This window comes from Schistocerca gregaria, chromosome 2, assembly GCF_023897955.1.
Source record: "Schistocerca gregaria isolate iqSchGreg1 chromosome 2, iqSchGreg1.2, whole genome shotgun sequence".
Classification (NCBI taxonomy): domain Eukaryota; kingdom Metazoa; phylum Arthropoda; class Insecta; order Orthoptera; family Acrididae; genus Schistocerca; species Schistocerca gregaria.
The window spans coordinates 140,218,338-140,238,578 of record NC_064921.1 but is presented as its reverse complement, the minus strand read 5'-3'; the positions used below and the strand labels follow the sequence as shown (position 1 = coordinate 140,238,578).

At 44.2% G+C, this 20,241-nt stretch overlaps 1 protein-coding gene across 1 annotated transcript in view; it reads right to left on the bottom strand.

Annotated features, from left to right (window-relative positions):
- Positions 1-20,241, bottom strand: part of LOC126336521 (glypican-5-like) — a 1,532,390-nt gene that overhangs the window by 352,549 nt on the left and 1,159,600 nt on the right. The gene's annotated exons all lie outside the window — the stretch shown is intronic.

The following is a 20,241-nucleotide window of genomic DNA, read 5'->3' as shown; positions in this document are numbered from 1 at the left end:
TGAATGAGTTCGTTTTCGGCTAAGTGTACTACTTCCAAAGCTTTCACTCATGAACTGAGTAGGTGTCTTTTCCGGTATATTCAAACACAATTCTGAATACCGTATACCGTGTAACAGCAATTCATCTGCGAATTGGCACCATCAATACCTTTATGAAAGATTGTATACCTTTTACAAACATATTACCAATCGCCCTTCATTTCTTAGGTCCTGATAATTCATAAACAAGCTCGATGTACCACTTGGAAGTGTACTTCTCATCGACGTACCTCTGGATACTAGAAGTTTGTAGCACTTTGGTGTAAGGACTCAAGGAATTTGTTAAAGTAATTTGAAACAACAAAGTTTTGAGTGTGCCGCTGGGTACTTCTGCGCCAGAGTTATTGGGGGGGGGGGGGGGGGGGGACGGCGGAGAGGAATGTATATATACTCGTGCTGAAGCTTTAGAAAATTTAGATGTTTTAGATGTCTTAAGACTTACGTAGAGTACAATTATGGCTCACTGCTGCAGATCTCCTAAAACGGTGGTAGCAACGAGAATAGCCTTTTTCAGTTTTCGGTCTTTTCTGTCTCTCATAGCTCTGCTCATAGATGTGCGCATCACATTTATGAAAATAATACTTCTTTTATTTACACAATTCTACATTTCTGTAGACATCACACAAATCTAATGCCTCTACGTGGTTCCAAGTCTTTCGAAATGAAGCGAAATAATGTTTCGCTGCTCATATTACATGACTTGGCACAGTAGCCCTGTCGGCGTGAGAAACAAGAAGTAAGGCTGAGGTTGAGAGGGAAGCAATTACAGACAAGGACAGATATAAAGCGTGTCCCAGGAGGAATGGTCAGTACTCTCGCCATTGAACTAATTTGTTGAACGTGCAGTTGTCCATAGTGTGTTGTGACTGAAGCAGAGCGAAGGAGTGAGAATATATCTGAGAGGAGTATGTGTTATGACTGAAGCAGAGCGAAGGAGTGAGAGTATATCTGAGAGGAGTAGCAGTTAACGCTGTTTAAACACGCGCTCTCCAAGTGCCACACATCTAATTAATGCAGATATGGTGCATTTTTATGGCGATTTCCCACACGTTTAATTCCTGATCGTAGAGTGGTTCCAGACTTTTCAGCATACTGCGTGAAACAGGTATCCTTGAAAGTTCTCATTTTTTCTCCTGCACGTGTAGTTGAACAATCTGTGCAGGTCCAGCAACACATTATTGAAATAGTGCAGCGTAGTCCAGCACACAACTTTCTGCACATATGAATGTCCTGGAAACAGGCGCATGTCCAAGATTACATGCGGAAAACGTGTAGTGTCTAATTTTGTCACTGGTTAAATGATAATCGCCATTAGGTTCCATTAATACTACTCACTGATGAAGCCACCTTTATTCGGAATGGAATCAACAACACACGTTTTAATCACCGATGGTTGCACGAAAAGCCATGCTCCACAGTGGAGAGCATTTTCATACTTCGTTTTTCGATGAATATTTGGTGCGGAACGATCGGTAACAAGTTGACACGTCCAGTCATTTTGGAAGAGCGAATGACGAGACAAATTTACTTGCATTTTTTATTTATTTTGAAAATTCGTTTGTTGGACACCTTGAGGACGTTCCTTTGGCCATGGACACTGCAGTGTACTGCCAGACTTTTGAGAAAACATCTCAGCCGCACTCACCCTAAACGCTGGATTGGCCATATTAATACAGTTAACTGGCCACCAAGATCGCCTGTCCTTACGCCATTAATAGTTTTGTTTATTGGGTTGGATGGGGCCTCACGTGTACAAACGCAAGGTGAATAAGAGAAATGAATTGCTTGGTTGCTTTGTAGAAGCACTCAGGGAAGCAACACATGTACTCCCAAGAGTGCACAAATGCACTGAAGTTGACGCTAGGGTATTCGAACATTTACTGTGAACTGCTCAACAGCTGTACTGTGACGTACGATAATGCTTAGAGGTAAATGTGATAAAATTACGTATTTTTGAATTTATTCTTTGTGAAACTCATATTTTAATGTTTTCTGATTATTGTACTACACAACTACGATATTATCACACTTGGCCGTTATCGAAACACTTGATGACGACGAAAAACGCATTTCGTTGTCAATACTGTAGGGTCAGTGGTGCATACACGGAGTACTATCAACCTTGATTACGCGCTAAGTCACGATAAACCGACCGAAGCGCACCAACTACCGGCTGTAATAATACTGTACTCGACTAACGCGTGCATACATGTGTAAACCTGACAGTCTTTACGAATAGTACAGGAAATAAATAACAGTATACATGAAATGTATTCTCTGTCGGCAACCCTTCGGAATGGGGCATATGTGCCTTAGAACATATTTGCGTCGAATAATCGTTTCTTTCATATCCCTGAATGTTGACCATTTCTTCAGGTACACCCTACAGATATGGTCCAGCCATATGAAACATTCTTCAGCCTTGGTGCGCAATGCCGGTGACACCTCTGCAACTAACTGCAGCTCTCTTCTCCGTCAACTACAAAGCCTGCACATATTTTTAGTATTGCAGTCAGATTGCAACTACGTTGACAGCAATAGTTGCGGCCACGAATTGCCGTAAAATATAGCCGAAGGAAACATAACTTAAGAACTGCGGAGAGTAGTGCACAGAATTACGTCGCCACTGAAGTACAAGTTGAGCATGAAGGCTGCCCCTGATTACAAAAAATTATTTCTAAGGAACTATGCTAGCTAGAGGTGTGCGGTTTGTTGCAGATGGCAGCGTAACTCAAAGTTGTTTCGTTCGTGGAGGTACGTTCTGTCTTAGCAGCTAAATTACAGCCAGTTACTGTAATCTGTATGTGTTTTTATACTTATAATAAATACGTTCTGTAGTAGTTACAAGTATGTTAATAAGTTACGTTTCTCAGATTAGAAACAAGTTTTGCACCACAAGTTTCGTGACGCTAAATTATCGTTTGGTGTTACGATTGCCATTGCTGTTAGTTCATGTGTGGACATTTGTTTACACACGGCTCCCATACTCCAGATGACCAGTTTTTGGCGTTTTCTCGCTCACATTTATTACAACGCTTAACTTGCACTTTTCTCTGTGTGTGCTTATAGTGTGTATTGTTGCCAAGTGTCACTGTGGGTTTATTTTTCATCGTTTGTTAATGTTGTGTAATTGTAGTGTGATACTTGTACATTTGTCGTGTGTGTGTGTGTGTGTGTGTGTGTGGGCTTTGTATGTGTAGTGTGTTATTCTTTTTGTGAGTTTTATGGGGGATGGGACTAATTAATTATTTAGCCTGGTTTCGTTTCTGTTTCTTATAGATGTACTTCCATATGCACTCCGTTTATTGCCCCTAGAGCGTGTGGTTGATACTCAATTTCTCTCCATATCCTGGCCAACATCTCTTCCACCATCACTTCTACAGCATCTCGCATTCGTGCCGTGAGACCTTGCTCCTCGGGAACTGCTGAACTGAACATTATGTTCTTAACGTAACTTCATCGAGTAAAACAGAAGTGATATCTGGCGTTCCGCAAGGTAACGTTATAGGCCCTTTGTTGTTCCTTATCTATATAAACGACCTGAGAGACGATATGAGCAGCCGTCTTAGGTTGTTTGGAGATGACGCTGTCGTTTATTGACTAATAAAGTCTTCAGCAGATCAAAACAAATTGCAGAACCATTTAGAAACAATGCGAAAATTGATCACTGACCCTAAATAACGGAAAGTGTGATGTCATCCACATGAGTGCTAAAAGGAATCCGTTAAACTTCAGTTACACTATGAATCATTCAAATCTAAAAGCTGTAAATTCAACTAAATGCCTAGGAATCACGATTACGAACAACTTAAATTGGAAGGAACACACAGAAAATGGTGTGGATAAGACTAACCAAAGACTGCGTTTTATTAGCGGGATACTTAGAAAATGTAACAGATCTGATAAGGAGACGGCCTACAATAGGGTTGTCAGTCCTATTTTAGGATACTGCAACGCGGTGTGAGAGCCTTACCATATAGGATTGACGGAATACATCAAAATGGTTCAGATGGCTCTAAGCACTATGAGACTTAACATCTGAGGTCATCAGTCCCCTAGACTTAGTACTATGTAAACCTAACTAACCTAAGGACATCACACACATCCATGCCCGAGGCAGGATTCGAACCTGAGACCGTAGCAGCAGTGTGGTTGCAGACCGAAGCGCCTAGAACCGCTCGACCACAACGGCCGGCCGGAGTACATCGAAAAAGTTCGAAAAAGGGCAGCACATTTTGTATTATCTCGAAATACTGGGGAGAGAGAGAGAGAGAGAGAGAGAGAGAGAGAGAGTCACTGACATGATACAAGATTTGGGATGGACATCATGAAAACAAAGGCGTTTTTCGTTCCGGATGAATCTTCTCACGAAACTCCAAACACCAACTCTCTCCTCCGAATGCGTAGATACTTCGTTGACGCCGACCTACATAGGGAGAAACGATCACCAAGGTAAAGTAAGGGAAATCAGAGAGCGTACGCAAAAATATAGGTGTTCGCTCCTTCCGCGTAATTTACTTAAACATCGGTAGTTGACACATTTGATGTTATCGATAGTGTCTTTACAAACTATCGATGGTTCGATCAACTATCGATTGTTTGTACCGGTATTTAAAATTAAAAATGGCTTTTTAAGAATTTTTATTTCTTAAAATACAACAATACGAGGTATGCAAATTTTGTTTTATCAAAGTAAGGTATTTAAATTCTTGTCCTTTAGTCTATTTTTTAAAATACAACATAAAAAGATACAACTAGGATGTTTAAATTCTTCTCCTTTAGTCTGTTGCATTTTTCAGTAATTATTTATCATACCTTGGAAAATCCTTCTCTGCAAGAACGAAAGTCGATGGACACCAGAAAAATTTAGTGGCCATTACATACAACATGCTATTAGATTTGGCACAATATTCTAATACACAAGCATGGTTGTCAAGTACAAGTTTTTCAAAATATTGACGTAGGTCAGTTTTGGAAACACTGACTGGTGTAACAACATCGACGTTAGGCTGTTGGTAACTGGGTCAGAAAAAGTAGATCATACAATTTCGAACTGGCAGACGTATCAGTAGACATATTAGCACTGCTCATGGATGCTTCTGTACCAAGTATTATTCATGTAGTTGTGCAGAGTTCTCTACCTCTTGAAATATACTGAAACAAGTTTTTGAAACCTAGGATCTAATAATGTTTTAAATAGTTTCACTTTTTTCATTGACTGATTTAATCAAGGAATCCAGGACACTCCGTCCTTCATTTATTGTTAAGGTGCTTTACAAGACTGAAAACTTTGCTGCAATACCTTGTGTAAGAGGTATAATTAAAGAAACAGCGATGTATGGCTCCCCTGAGATGGTTGTTGTTGCTACGTAAAAAGTTTCAAGAAGAAGTATTATCTCTTGTATAGCTAAGTCAATTTCTGCTGTGAGGGTAGGCAGTGCTTTTGAACTTTCATTGATTGCAATCTCAAGCTCACTTCGTACTTCCAAAATTCTTTTGAGCGTGTGGCATGAGCTGTTACATCGGGTCGGCACGTCTTGTGTCAGTCTCAGTTCTCCTTTTTTTTTTTGCGCTTTTTTGAACATTGCGCAGTTTGTCACTAGCTAGTGTAGAGGTGGGAAAGAAAGTCACAATAACCTTTGTTTTCAATGGGTAAACGTTTCTGATTAGAAACAATCTTGTACTGTTCAGTTGATGCAGTGAGCAAAACAGGGTGAAAGAGCCTAAAAAAAAAAACAAAAAAAAAAGAAACAAAAAAACTTGACACTCGACGACTTGTGTTGTTACTATATTGAGTTTTGCGGGATCTGGTGATCGGGTGTTCCCTTGAAGGAACCAGCTCCGCTAATCGAACATAACATGGGCAACGAACATATGAGTGATATTTGTTCTTCTACAAAAGCAGAAGTGACAAAAGGTCATTAGGATTGCGTCAGTGTTTTGTGTTTTCGAATCACCTTACACATTACAATGAAATGAAATGAATACCCTTAGCTGCATACAGGCGTTGATATAAGTCAACGGGTACAGCTGAAAATGTGTGCCCCGAGCAGGACTCGAACTCGGGATCTCCTGCTTGCATGGCAGACGCTCTATCCACCTTTTTCTTTTCATTTTGTTCGGTATTGTTGGTTGCGTTAGATCTGGGCGGACGTCACAAGACATTCGTTGAAGTTGATTGTTGATTCCTATACTCAGTTTTCTTTTCTATTTTTTTTTATTACAGGGGGCGAGCAGCCCTCTGACCCAACACGCTGAGCTACCGTGCCGGCATGAGCCACCGAGGACACAGAGGATAGTGCGACTGCACGGACTTACCTCTGGCACGCCTCCCGTGAGACCCACATTCGCAACTTATTGGAATGGAATGGAATGATAGAGAATTGTGAAGGTTGTTTGATCAACAGTCTGCCAGGCACTTAAATGTGATTTGCAGAGTTTTCATGTAGATGTAGGGGTTGTGTGTGGCGTACGTCGCGCCATGATGTTGCACCGTTTCTACCGATTCCTCTGTGCGCAAAGATTTTATTCACGAGCTGGCGAACAAATAACGCCGAGAGTGTTGTGTCTTATTAAAACTTTGCCGATGGTTGAAACTCCTAATAACTGAGGTGCAACGGTCACATGCAAAAGTGTATCCATAAAACTTCATGATTTAAGCTACCGTTGGAAGTGCACAGAGATGTGGATGTGTATCCATAAAAAGCTTAACGAGCTAAACTATCATTTGCAGCAAACGGCATGGCTACCTGTAACATAGCTCCTAAGCAACAAGTTTTTTTTCAACCAGGCTTTAGCTCACCCTGAAACGACATGTCGCAGCGTGGAGACCGAATTCATAGCCCTACAGCGCCATTCATGGCAAGGCGTCATGGGAATACGAAATCTCATTCGCGGGTGGGAGTCAGTAGAAAGGAATGCGCAGAACAGTTCAAAACTGGGTCGCCTGACTACGTGATGTGCGCAATAAAAGGGTCCTACACCGAATTAAAAGTCCGTTTTCGAGGAGAAGCACAAAGTTTTACACTTGCCAGCCGTGAGTTTCCCGCCTCGCGACGCCGGTGCGGTAGGCCGGCGCGGTCTCGGTGGTGGCAGCACGCCCTCGCTCCGGCCCGTGGCTCGAGAAGCGGCCGCAATGCCGGCGATCCGTGCCGGATCGCAGATGCGCGCGGGGCGTATAGGAGCGATCCGAGGCGCGGCCCACGCCATGCATATTGCATCCGCACGTCACCTGGACGCCACGACGCTCGGGGGTCGATACGGCGTCCACAGTGCATTCCGGGCCGCTGCCGGCGCCGGCGGCACACGTGCGCCGCATGCACCGTGTCCGTCAGCTGTCTGGCGGCACTAGCGGGTCACGTCGAAACAAAGCGGGCGATGCGGCGCTGTCGCTGAGGCACCGGGATCGTACTCGGCGGGATGAGGGTTTAAATTCACGTATGCAGAAAATCCTAAGAAATTTTGGTCTTATATCAAAGCGGTAGGTGGATCAACCAAAATGTCCAGACACTCTGTGACCAAAATGGTACTAAACAGGGAATGACAGGCGGAAGGCCGAAATACTAAATGTCTTTTTCCAAAGCTGTTTCACAGATGACAAAATGGTAGATATCGAAATAGACGACAGAGGGATAGAGAAACAATTAAAATCGCTCAAAAGAGGAATGGCCGCTGGACCTGTTGGGATACCAGTTGGATTTTACACAGAGTACGCGAAGGAACTTGCCCCCTTCTTGCAGCGGTGTACCGTAGGTCTCTAGAAGAGCGTAGCGTTCCAAAGGATTGGAAAAGGGCACAGGTCATCACCGTTTTCAAGAAGGGACGTCGAACAGATGTGCAGAACTATAGACTGGTATTATGCAGCTTTCCAGGCTTGTCTATCTTGGGGAAGCCTCTTCATCTCTGCATAACTACTGCGACCTTCATTTATTTGAACCTGCATATTGTAGTGAAGTCTCTCAACTGTTTATGTTCAGCGTTTCACTTCTGTACAAGGCTGAAAACCAGACCAAAACGATAGGAAGAGACTCCCTAACACTTAAATTTGTATTCGATGTTACCAAATTTCTTTTCTTCACAAACACTAAGCTTGATATTGCCAGCCTGTAATTTATGTCCTCTTTCCTTTCACCATCGTCAGTTACTTTGAAGTCCAAGAAGCAACGCTCATAATCTATTTTTAGTGTCTCACTCAGTAATAGGATTTATGCAGTATCGCTTGATTAAATTCGACTGTAATTCACGATACTTGTTTTATTTGGTTGGTGTTCATCTCATATTCTCTTTTCAAGACAGTATCCATTTTGTCCAATTGCTCCAAATTCCTTTCCCGTCTCTGACAGAATATCTCATCGGCAAACTTCAGGGTCATTATTGCCTCTCCTCACTTTCCTTTACTGCTAGTTCAATGTTCAGACTGAACTGGACCGGGGATAGGCTACAACCTGTGTCACTCTTTCAGTGGCCATCATCTTCAGACACCTGTGGCTGCGATCTAAGGCTTTATTTCTAATGCTGTACATAATTTCGGAACCAATTTCACAAAGTTCATTTTTAACAGGCACCGTGATGAAATAATGGTATCCAGAAGCTATTCATGCTTGCTGGCCGCATGTAGAAATAACAAGTACGTTCTGCAATCTCAGAGAAAGCGTGTGACCAGTATGCGCCAGAGCGTGTAAGAAAACAATACCGACCAGCATCAACATATTGCAGATAGTGTCATGAAGAGCATATTGAGGAAATGAACCCAAGACCGAAAACGTTGCTCTGCGACGCAACCTATGCAATTAAAGCGGTCAACGCCTGAAGCATGGCTTTACGCAACTCCTAAGGCAAAAACGTCAATTCGTAGGCTTGTGAGCGTGTGGGGTTGCTATTCTGTTATTCTGCGCAACGGATTAATCTGAGATGTACCCTTTACCCTGTGGCTCCTGCAAGATGCAATTTCCACCCCCACACTACTACAGAAGTCAGACAGACGCTCCTAACGTTCTAAAGAGAAATGCCTGAAAAACTTTCAGCAATAAATATCTTCTGGAGTCGTTCGCTGTAAGGAAATGACACAAAAATTCAAAAAATTTCTTACGAACTAGTGGGATACTTGGGTACTGGAGTAGTGCTAGTTAGTGTAATAAAAACGCTAAACTAACAAAAATTATTTATTTTGCAAAAATTCTGATAAATCACAATGGCACTTTTAGATATGAATCGAACAAGTTATATCCTGGTTCTTTTCGGAATGCGAAGTTCCTTCTCAAGGATAGGATTCGCTAATGAAATTTCTATACAAAGTATAAGATTGTTATTGACTTGGCAGAATGGATGAGAGCCGCGCCTACCCAACTTGAATAATTATCCGTTAGAATGTTGCTAGGTACGGTTCAGGCTGTCGCGTGTGAAATGCAGTGAAGTGTACTGTTGTGAAGGAAATATGGTGCTTGCAAGAGCTGTAGCGCACAATACCGTAAGCTGCGATGACTGCTGTCTGCGCCGCTCGCTGCTGACAAATAAGATAACTCTCGTTCTATCTGGATTAACCTTCGCCAATCAAACTCTTCCTACGCCTTGATGAAATAAAGGACTCCTATTCGTCCCTAGTCTAACTATGGGCGTGGTACACCGGTCAGATAGCCAGTCCACCCCGATGCCACTCAGAATTCGCTCGCAGGCGTTTAACTGTAACTCTGTCCGTTCACAACGCACAGTAAGTGTTGCGGCCAACACAGTGAACAACGCTTAATCGCAAGGACTCAGTATAGAGTCGCACTTCGATTCGTTCTTGACAGAGATGCTCTCCCAGTGAAGTACTGAGGAGAGTCTTGTTCCTCGCTCTTTAAGTACACGTACGAGCGCGCATGCACTTGTTACGTGTTCTCGCTCCAAAAGGGAAAACAGAACGGCCCCTCTCCACACCAGACGTGAAAGGGTATATCTTTCGGTCTCTTCCATTAATCCTCCAGCTCAAGGCGTCAGAAATATCGTCTGCCAATCAGCATTGCTCTTCTAAAACGGGAGAATGACGTTTCGTTTAAGGCGACCAATCCGGAAATCTGTAGTATCGGCGTTTGGCATTTGCTGTCTCCCTGTGAAAATCTCCGAAACTGCGTGCTAAGTGTGAAGAATGCGTAGGCTGGCCGCTCCCACACAATGTAGCGGAATCTGCTTTTAAGCCGAACAAGGGGTCGTCCTTTCACTTGGGCAAACGCTGTCTGCTCTACGAGCGGTCACCGGCCGACATAAATGGGTTGGAACCGGCCTCCTGGGCCCGCATCTCGTGGTCGTGCGGTAACATTCTCGCTTCCCACGCCCGGGTACCCGGGTTCGATTCCCGGCGGGGTCAGGGATTTTCTCTGCCTCGTGATGGCTGGGTGTTGTGTGATGTCCTTAGGTTAGTTAGGTTTAAGTAGTTCTAAGTTCTAGGGGACTGATGACTATAGATGTTAAGTCCCATAGTGCTCAGAGCCATTTGAACCATTTTCGGCCTCCTGGTGTGCGGTTGCCTCTCTCGAACTAAACGCTCCTGTGAACGTCGTGTCTGGAATGTATGTGTGTAGGCACACCTCGAGTATTTCAACCATGGTGCGCTTACTTGTTATTTGCATATCGTTTACATGAATTCATACAGCATTGACTTTATCTTATCGACTTTGGGTTCGAGTGAAGCGTCTTGATATGCGGAATATGATTGTGAGGGCGGAATATGTAAGCAATGGAGGTCAGGATACCACGATGTCTTACAGGCTGACTGATCGCGGACAGTGTGATTCTCAGAGACGTTTATGCGTTTGACGGTAGCTAACAACCCACATGCTTGTCAGGTCCAGTGCGAGAAGTTTGGTTGTGGTCCCTGGTATGAACTCAATTTTTCTCTGCCATTGAAGTTAGTGGTAGAATTTGGCCCATAATAATTCAACGCTCTGTAGAATCGTTGGATAAGGTTACCGGGTGTGGATTTCTGTCCTCAACTGGTGCTCAAGACTTACTCGGTGGTGGTCAGAATATTTTTATGTATGTAAAGAGAAAGTGGTAGCAGTGAAGATGATTTTGAGGCAAAGCATGCATAAATGGTTCAAATGGCTCTGAGCACTATGGGACTTAGCTTCTAAGGCGATCAGTCCCCTAGAAATTAGAACTACTTAAACCTAACTAACCTAAGGACATCACACACATCGATGCCTGAGGCAGGATTCGAACCTGCAACCGTAGCGGTCGTGCGGTTCCAGACTGTAGCTGAGTATAAATATGTGCCGTATTCTAACGAGATTCATTCAAGTGTGGCAGATCTCCTGGATGGTGGGAGGGGGGGGGGGACGTGGAGGGGGGGGGGGGGCGTATCACACGACTGGGCTACATGCAGCAACAGATGGGGCACCAGCGTCCTAGTCTATAGCGGGTCGTTGGTTCGATCCTCTAAGGCTGATGCGGGGTCTCAGACAGCCAGCGGTGGGCCACTCTGGCTGACTACCGCAGGCAGTCGTCTCATGCCGGAGACTCCCTGAGGCGAGGGGCACAGATCCGCACGAACTTAGGCCGGCACGACACAGCGTTGTGTTGCACAGGCGTCTGGGGTGCTTCCTCAGCATTGCGGGGCCCTGGGACGCAGACCGAGTTGAATGGAGCACTGTAGTGGAATCAAAAAAATCATGTGGAAAGTTCTCTCCGAGTTTTAATATGGCAACTCCTGGCTCCACCCACTACAGTGTGTTTTTTTACATGTTTGGACACTTGAAGAAAGACATGCGCGGACCTCGCTTTCAGTCAGATGGGAAGTGGAAGAGTTCATGTAATGTGGATCTGCCAAGTGGCTGACAGCATTCTACGAAACAGGAACTGATCGCCTCGTCTCCCAATGAGATAACTGTCTTCACGCGTTTGGTGATTACTTTTAAATGGAACCATTCCATGGTCTACCAGTGGTGGGTGTTCGCTTTTCATTTTTCTGCCCCTTATATATTGCAAATTTTGAAGCGAATGTTAAATACTAGTTTTTACAAAGTTGGGGCTATGTGGAAATACACGCGCATTACAGTTCACAGGTGGCTGAGGAGATTTGAAGCAATAATAAATAAATAAAATACATCCCGTAAACTACATTATTACAGTTTGGGAAGTGGCACTTTTGTGATACTGGCCATAGATAACACTTTTCCTCAGTACACATATAAAGGAGACTCTCTAGATGCCAAAGTTCATGTTGTTGTCGAGAATTCACTTTGTATGTGTGTGTGTGTGTGTGTGTGTGTGTGTGTGTGTGAGAGAGAGAGAGAGAGAGAGAGAGAGAGAGACAGAGAGAGAGAGAGAGAGAGAGAGAGAGAGAGCTGTGTGTCGAGCGTTGGTTGAAGCAGATGTGTGCACTTGTGTGGAGCCCTAATTTCGGTTCACACAGACATGGCTCTAAACAGTATGGGACTTAACATCTGATGTCATCAGTCTCCTAGACTTAGAACTACTTAAACCTAACTAACCTAAGGACATCACAAACATCCATGCCCGAGGCAGGATTCGAACCTGCGACCGTCGTGGTCGCGCGGTTCCAGACTGAAGCGCCTAGAACCGCTCGGCCACTCCGGCCAGCCCCTAATTTCGGAATGCAGTTGTTGTAAACGGAAATTTATTAAAAAAGGTAACATCCAGCCACGTCCGCTAGCTTTGAAGGAAGTGGGATGTCATGTTTAGGGAATATTTTCAGTTTTGCTTTGTAGATTTTCTTAATTCGCATTCTTTGACTACTATGGCACTGTTGTTACATTATCTACTGCTTACACGGATTGAAGAAGAAATACATCATTCTTTATCCGTTTTCATATTTAAATACTGAATGTAAATTTTGATCAAAGATTTAATTCTATGGATGTTTGTAGTTTTTTTTTCTAAAAAAATAATCTGAAGAGCTTTTGCGTGTTTCGCATTCACACTGTAGTACGAATGATTAATAATGTGGCCTTATTCACGCTTTCTTTATTTTCCCTGATCAGTATACAACTGAACAGTTTTCGGATTATTCGATATTGAGCATCCACATCCCACTGGCTATTTGAAAGTTTTAAAACAGAGTGAATCAGAGTCGCATTGCAGTTCGCGAGATTCGATTCAAATGAGAATTAAGCTAGCGTGTAATACTATTGCACTGCACATGGAAAGCGCTATTTAAATAACTTTTTTTAGCTTGCAGTAATGGAAAGTAGTTATAAGGCACAGCTTAATTATTCGTTGTCACGCAGGTAAGCCAAACTGATTATTAGGGCCAGAGAGGAACATTGTTGATGCACTAAGGGTATACTGATTGCCTATCCTGATTCATTCACATTCTTTACGTTATTTAATTTAGTGCCTATGTAAGTGTTTTGCATTAGAGATCTAACTAATGAGATTATTAATATGTGGCAAGTCAGATGCGTTTTGTTCATAAGGTTTGCATACAACTGACGTAAAATGCCCGTGGGTGCTTTAAACCCAAAAGCTTCATATGCAGTAGCCGTAATGGTTCCATTCAGTGACTAGTGAGCGTAATGTCGCATTACATACATAGTCGGATTAAAGTTTTCAATGAAATGTAAAAAGTTAAGAACTCTCTTTTGAGAAGTTCCACACAGATAGAAACCTAGAAAGTAGAAAATTTACTGAGGAAGAAATTTGGAAAACGTAAAATATGACTCCTCTGCTTATTCTGCAACTGTTCAGTTCAAAGGATGAGGTCACCAATCTAATTTAGGTTGCCAAATCTGTATTTAAGACGACGACTGTTGAAAACTGACTTTTGTCAGAAAAATTTTCGTTGTGAGTAATTAAAGTTTATAACATTGTTACAGGTGTCTGAAGATGGTGCCATCTACTCATCAAACTACCATAGCTTGTACGTCGTCTGTAATTACTTTGTGTGAGGTGAAAGGGGGGGGGGGGAGGAGGGGGCGGGGAGGGGGGGGGAGGGGAAGGAGGGTGGAGGAGGGGGCAATCCCAAATATTCCTTATTATTTTCGTAAATTAGGAAGAAGTAAATGTATGGGCGTTTCCCTGGCCTGTAATTCCGGTAGCAGGTGGAGTATCGAGTTAGAGAGTGATGTCATTTCGCGTACCCTGCTCACCTGGTTGAACGGTGGCGCATTCGATATCCGCACGGAGGACCGGGATTATATCACTAGGATTTCCACTCAAGGGAGCTGGAATCTGATTCAATCCTCACTGTACTACAGCGTCTCTGCGCGGCAGGTAGCCGTTCATTATTAGTACGTGGAAGCCAGCAGGAGTTGCCAAGATTGTTATGGGACTTCAAGGCGCACTCCACGAGGGATGTAATTCCGCGACGTGCTCGACACGCTGGTCTGATTTCCAGTGCGGTTGGTTGACACTGAGAAACAAGCTCACGCGGACATTGTTTGAGTCGACGTTTCGCCGCTCGCGTTTACCGAAAGAGTTTGTGTTACAATTTATCTCACTGCATCGCGAGTTTCCACAACTACAGAAAGTGCGATCGAGGATTAAAACAATATAGCACTAGCTGTTATCAAATTGGTAGAGCTGTTGCGTCTTTTTCAGACATATGCTACACTGGAAGAGGTTAAGAAAAAAAAATCATTATTCTACCCAGAATACAATCGGCGGTTCAATAAAATAAAATTCGAAGCTCTACGGTTCTTCGACGGATGACATATATCTTTACGCATTGTGCTATTTTAATGAACTGCCATAGAAGGACCAGTTAGAAGAGAGTAAATTGTTGGACACTTGCGTCTTATTTCGCATTGTGACGGCGAAGCAAACCTGTTATTAAAAGTCTGGCTGTCCATTCGGGGAAAGTTGATGTACTCATCATGCCCTGGGTGTAGAATTTCCTTTAGCAGATTTCCATGGGTATATTTGTCTCTTTCTTTCAGTTACTCCCTGGACCAGCGTCTTGTTTCCTTTTTCGTCTTTATACACAGCGCTAAAGTCAATGCAAAGAATGCCTTGTTTGCGGCGGTAATCATTCCAACTGGTGTCAAAATACCGGGATAATTAAAATTTCGCTAATTGAGAGGGTTTCGATGACAAGCGAATGATTGCAGGACAGGTGGAAACATTTGTAAGGACATTCGGATGCGAACTAACAAATAAATTATTGAAGAAAACGCGTTTTGATTTCTACATGACAGGGTAACATTTGTTAATTGCGTACCATTTGTAGGTTACAACTTTGCTCATTGTGACGGCAATTTGCATCCACGAAAACCTGAAACAACGCTAGAGATAGCTCCACTGCTGCCCGAAACGTCGATGTACCATGGAATGTCCAGCTGTCGTGACCCGGCACGTACATTACTCGAAGATCGCAAATTGCGTCCAGCATTATCAGCCATTGGAACAGTAACTTCAACAATTTGCGGCCCAATAGGCAGTCGACCTTGCCCAGGAGCAATTTCCAAATCCTCACTTGGAGCTTGTGAATCATATTCTTCTATTGTGGTGTGCAAAGAGACCTATACGTATTCCTTTAATGGATCAATTTTCACGAAGAGCAGCAGTACTATTGCTGCTGTTTCGATAAAACAGCTTTACGATTAAAACCCTGCTCATCTCGTCCAGACCCATGATGAAGGTCTGCTGCTGTAATGCACACTGATAACTGTGATTGAACCTACCTCATCGCACCAGTACCGCCGCCTAATGTCAAGTCATGGAACTAACAACTCAGGTCCTGCAGCGCACAGTCTGAACATCATTTCTGTTGAGTTTAGCACCAGTACGACAAATAGTTTTTCGTCTACCCTGGCTCAAGGACCGAAGGTTTTTTTTATAGCCACTCTGTACTTCTCGATACAAAGAGTTTCTGCTTCAAAACTGAGATTAAATTGACAAACTTTTTTTAGTATGTGTACAGGCTTGTTTGACAACAAAAAAGAACAAATTTGACAACCAAATTTGATCGTGTATTGGCTGCTATACGGGAAGTTGTAAAAAGGAAGCATTGCTGAAAACTTTAGAAAGCGCGGTTCTTACTAGGATTGTTGACATTTTTAAAAATACCGGAAATCCGATATATCGATATTTAAAAATATTCTGTAGTTGGCACTCGATGTATCGAGAAGAGTCAATTATTTGATATATTGTCCGAAAAGTATCGACGTACCAGCACATTAAAATATCGGCTTCAAATTGTAAATATAGTGTCGGCTTTAGAGCTGTCCATTTAAGTTTTGATCAATTATTAGATTTCTGTACAAAAACAAACTAGTAGCCTGCCTGTTCCCCTTCGAGCAAGAATTGAAAAGAAAACGATGCACGCTCTTGCTTGTCGATAACCATTTTGAACAATGGTAACAGCATATAAGTGGTACAATAAAAGGTGTCCGGTAGCTCCGTCCGGTTTCGTCACATATCGGATTTGCCCGGAACACTTCACATCGACTTACCGTTTTTTTTTTTTTTTTCGTTCTTTCATTTCTGCCAACGCCAGCGATCTAGCAGCTGTAGTGTCAAAATTGCGTGGTGAAGCTAAACGTTGCAGTTTGTGTTGATAGCACCACGCGCTGATTACGTTAGCATTTACGCTCACACGTTTCCGCCCACAACTTGAACCAATATTGTCACTTAGATTTTAGTTCATCATTGTCTGCAGCTGTTTTTGAAGAATGCCGATGTGAAGGTATAGCACACTAGTTGCGCTGAAAATTGATTTTGAGCGTAGCTGGTGTGCTATTTCTTCATATCAGAAAGCTTGTTAATCCATTTACACCGCCACCTTCTCCCCCTTGACCCGTCTCCCCTTTCCAGGGAAATCGGACTACTTCTATTGTGCTACATATAATTGCCTCACACAGTCAAAGAGAAAAATTAGGCGAGATGAAAAGCTCAAAAATTAGTAAGACTATGTTCTCAAACAATGGAAAATCCAGGGTGGACTGTAACAATACGAGAGAAGGAAAGTTGCTACTCACCATATAGCGGAAATGCTGAGCCGCGATAGGGACAATAAAAGGATTCACACAATCATAGCTTTCGGCCATTAAGGCCTTTGTCAGCCGTAGACACACATACACACACGCACACACACACACTCACGCAAGCAAAACTTGCACACACATCTATAGTGTAGCTTCAGCTCTCTGAGACTGCAGATGTGTGTGCAAGTTGTGCTTGGGTGAGTGTGCGTGCGTGTGTGTATGTGTGTCTACTGCTGACAAAGGCCTTAATGGCCGAAAGCTATGATTGTGTGAATCCTTTCAATGTGCCTATCGCGATTTAGCATCTCCACTATATGGTGAGTAGCAACTTTCCTTCTCTCGTATTGGTAAGACTATGCTCAAATAAAAATTCAAAAGAACAAATCTGTAACGAAAATTGTGAAAAAATGTTATATAAATTAAAATTTTGGCACTCGAAATCGCCATTTTGATATCGATATATCGATATATCTGGGGAAAAGAAGAAGCCTGTATATATCGATATTTCTCAGAGTATATGTCTATGCATCGATGTTTTATCATCAGTCCTAGTTTTTACTCTGCAATCAAACACGCTCCGTCTTTGGACTAAGAATTTTTGCCTCGCCCTCCGTATTTTCCTAACGTGGCGTTCAGGGGCTACTCCCCTGCGCTCGGACAAAGTAACCATTGAGTGTCAGGTATCTACAGAACGACGACGAAGTGATTTTCTTATGCAACCAAAATGACGACCTTTGCAACCAACGTCCCCTCTAAGTCACGCACCATTGAAACGATGTGTCGTATCGAAGTGCGTCTGCGTGGAGGCGGACTAACATCAGCACCAAGTTCCATGACTGCAGACTGCTTTTCTTTTCCGAGGTGGTAATTAAAATTTTATTATTACCCCTACGGTATGTCTCGAACCGTAGAAGGTACAAGCCGGGCCCAGCAACAGAACGGGTCGGCAGGGCAGACGGAATTCTGCGAAAGCCACCAACTGGGGGGCACCCTCTAGAGACAATGAGATCGGGAACGCAGTACAAGAATTAAAAGTGCACTCGTCCCGCGATTTATGCTAACCGGAGCTGGTGGCGTTCGGACGGGAGTCGCGGCCACATTCAGGGGCCCGGGCCGCACCGCCAGCCATTTGTATTTCGCTGCCGGCCGCAAATAAAACGCTGCACAGCAGAGCGCAGCGCAGCGCGGCGCGGCGCGGCGAGGCGAGGCTTGATTTAAGGCCCCGCGCAGCAGATCAAACAAGAGTGAGGGCAGCGGCCGCGGCCGCCGCGGCTTTCTTGTTGCCCGGTGACAGAAGTACAGCTCAGCTCGCCTGCGCCCGCCGAATACTAATGTCGGCGGAATTAACATCGACTACAATGGGCTGCCGGCCGGGCCCTCCCGATTTTTAGCAGAACGACGTATGGCCCGGACCGGAGCAACCGAGAGCACACGAGGCACGGTCATCCTCCAGACGGTGCGTACACCTGTAGAGTCTGCGCGCGTCGCCAGGGGTTCTCTCGCTCAAACAGTGGCGAGGTATTCAGCCACTGCGGCCCTCATCTGCGTCTGCTGACCCGCATTTTGTCGCATCGGGGACAAGTCCTCGGTACCCAGCGGCGTACTCTCATGAGAACCAAGACCTGTGCATTGGTGGGTAGGGACACGGAAAAAAACCGGATACTCCTTGCTTTCTAGTACTTTCATATCGGTATCTTTCTACGCAATACTTTTGTCCAAAACATGTCCAAATGTGTGTGAAATCTTATGGGACTTAACTGCTAAGGTCATCAGTCCCTAAGCTTACACACTACTTAACCTAAATTATCCTAAGGACAAACACACACACACACATACCCATGCCCGAGGAAGGACTCGAACCTCCGCCAGGATCAGCCTCACAGTCCATGACCGCAGCGCCACAGACCGCTCGGCTAATCCCGCACGGCACAATACTTTTCTACCCAAACTTTTACTCACACGAGAGGCGCTCAATAAGTAACGCAACACATCCCTTTTCGCAGCCAGTTTCAGTTGAAAAAATTCGAAATTTTCTGCGCGGTATCACGGAATATTCTCGCTTCAGCCCCTACAGTTTCATGACCTACCGATAGGTGGCGCCGCCGGCCGGAGTGGCCGAGCGGTTCTAGGTGCTACAGTCTGGAACCGCGCGACCGCTACGGTCTCAGGTTCGAATCCTGCCTCGGGCATGGATGTGTGTGATGTCCTTAGGTTGGTTAGGTTTAAGTAGTTCTAAGTTCTAGGGGCAGTTGACCTCAGATGTCCCATAGTTCAAATGGTTGAAATGGCTCTGAGTCCCATAGTGCTCAGAGCCATTTGAACCACTTGATAGGTGGCGCCGCTAAACGTGGCTTTCAAAATGGCGTCTGTAACGTAGGTGCGTTCGAAGTGGAGTGCTGTCATTCGGCTTCTTTTGGCGGAAAAACAGTGCACCGCAGATATTCACAGGAGCTTGCAGAATGTCCACGGATAACTCGCAGTGAACAAAAGCAAGGTGAGTCGTTGGGCGAGGCGTCTGCCATCACCTGCAACAAGGTCGCGCATATCTGATCGTTCTTCTACGTGCTCTGTCATCACCGCAACAAGGTCGCGCATATCTGTTCGTTCTTCTGCGTGCCGGCCGGAGGCACATACCCTCAGAAAACTGAAGAAACGGCTTCGGCGTGTTCGTCGACACAAAAACGAAAGCGATCTTCTCCGTCTCGATGACAACGCAAGGCCTGTGCATACCCGAGAAGCTCGGAAAACTTAATTTAGCGTCTTCCGACTTCCACCTGTTTTACCCGATGGATGTGCTCCGCGACGAGCAGCATATGGATGATGGGTAGGTTATTGATGTGACAAGACATTGGCTCTGACGTCCACCAATGGCGTGGTACCATGCAGGCTTACAGGCCACACCAGTAAGGTGGCGTAAGGACGTCGCACTGAACGGAGATTATGTTGGCAGATAGGGTTTTGTAGCCAAACGAGTGGAGAATAATACGGTGTATAGGAATCCTGAATAAAATAAATTCGCTTTCAGGAAAAAAGTGTTGCATTACTTATTGAATGTCCGTCTTATCGGACCTATATAGCAGGTATCGTATAGAACTATTGAAGTGATGATTTGTTACATTTTCTACGTCTACATCCATACTCCGCAAGCCACCTGGCGGTGTGTGGTGGAGGGTACCTTGAGTACCTCTATCGGTTCTCCCTTCTATTCAAGTCTCGTGTTGTTCGTGGAAAGAAAGATTGTCGGTATGCCTCTGTGTGGGCTCTAATCTCTCTAATTTTAACA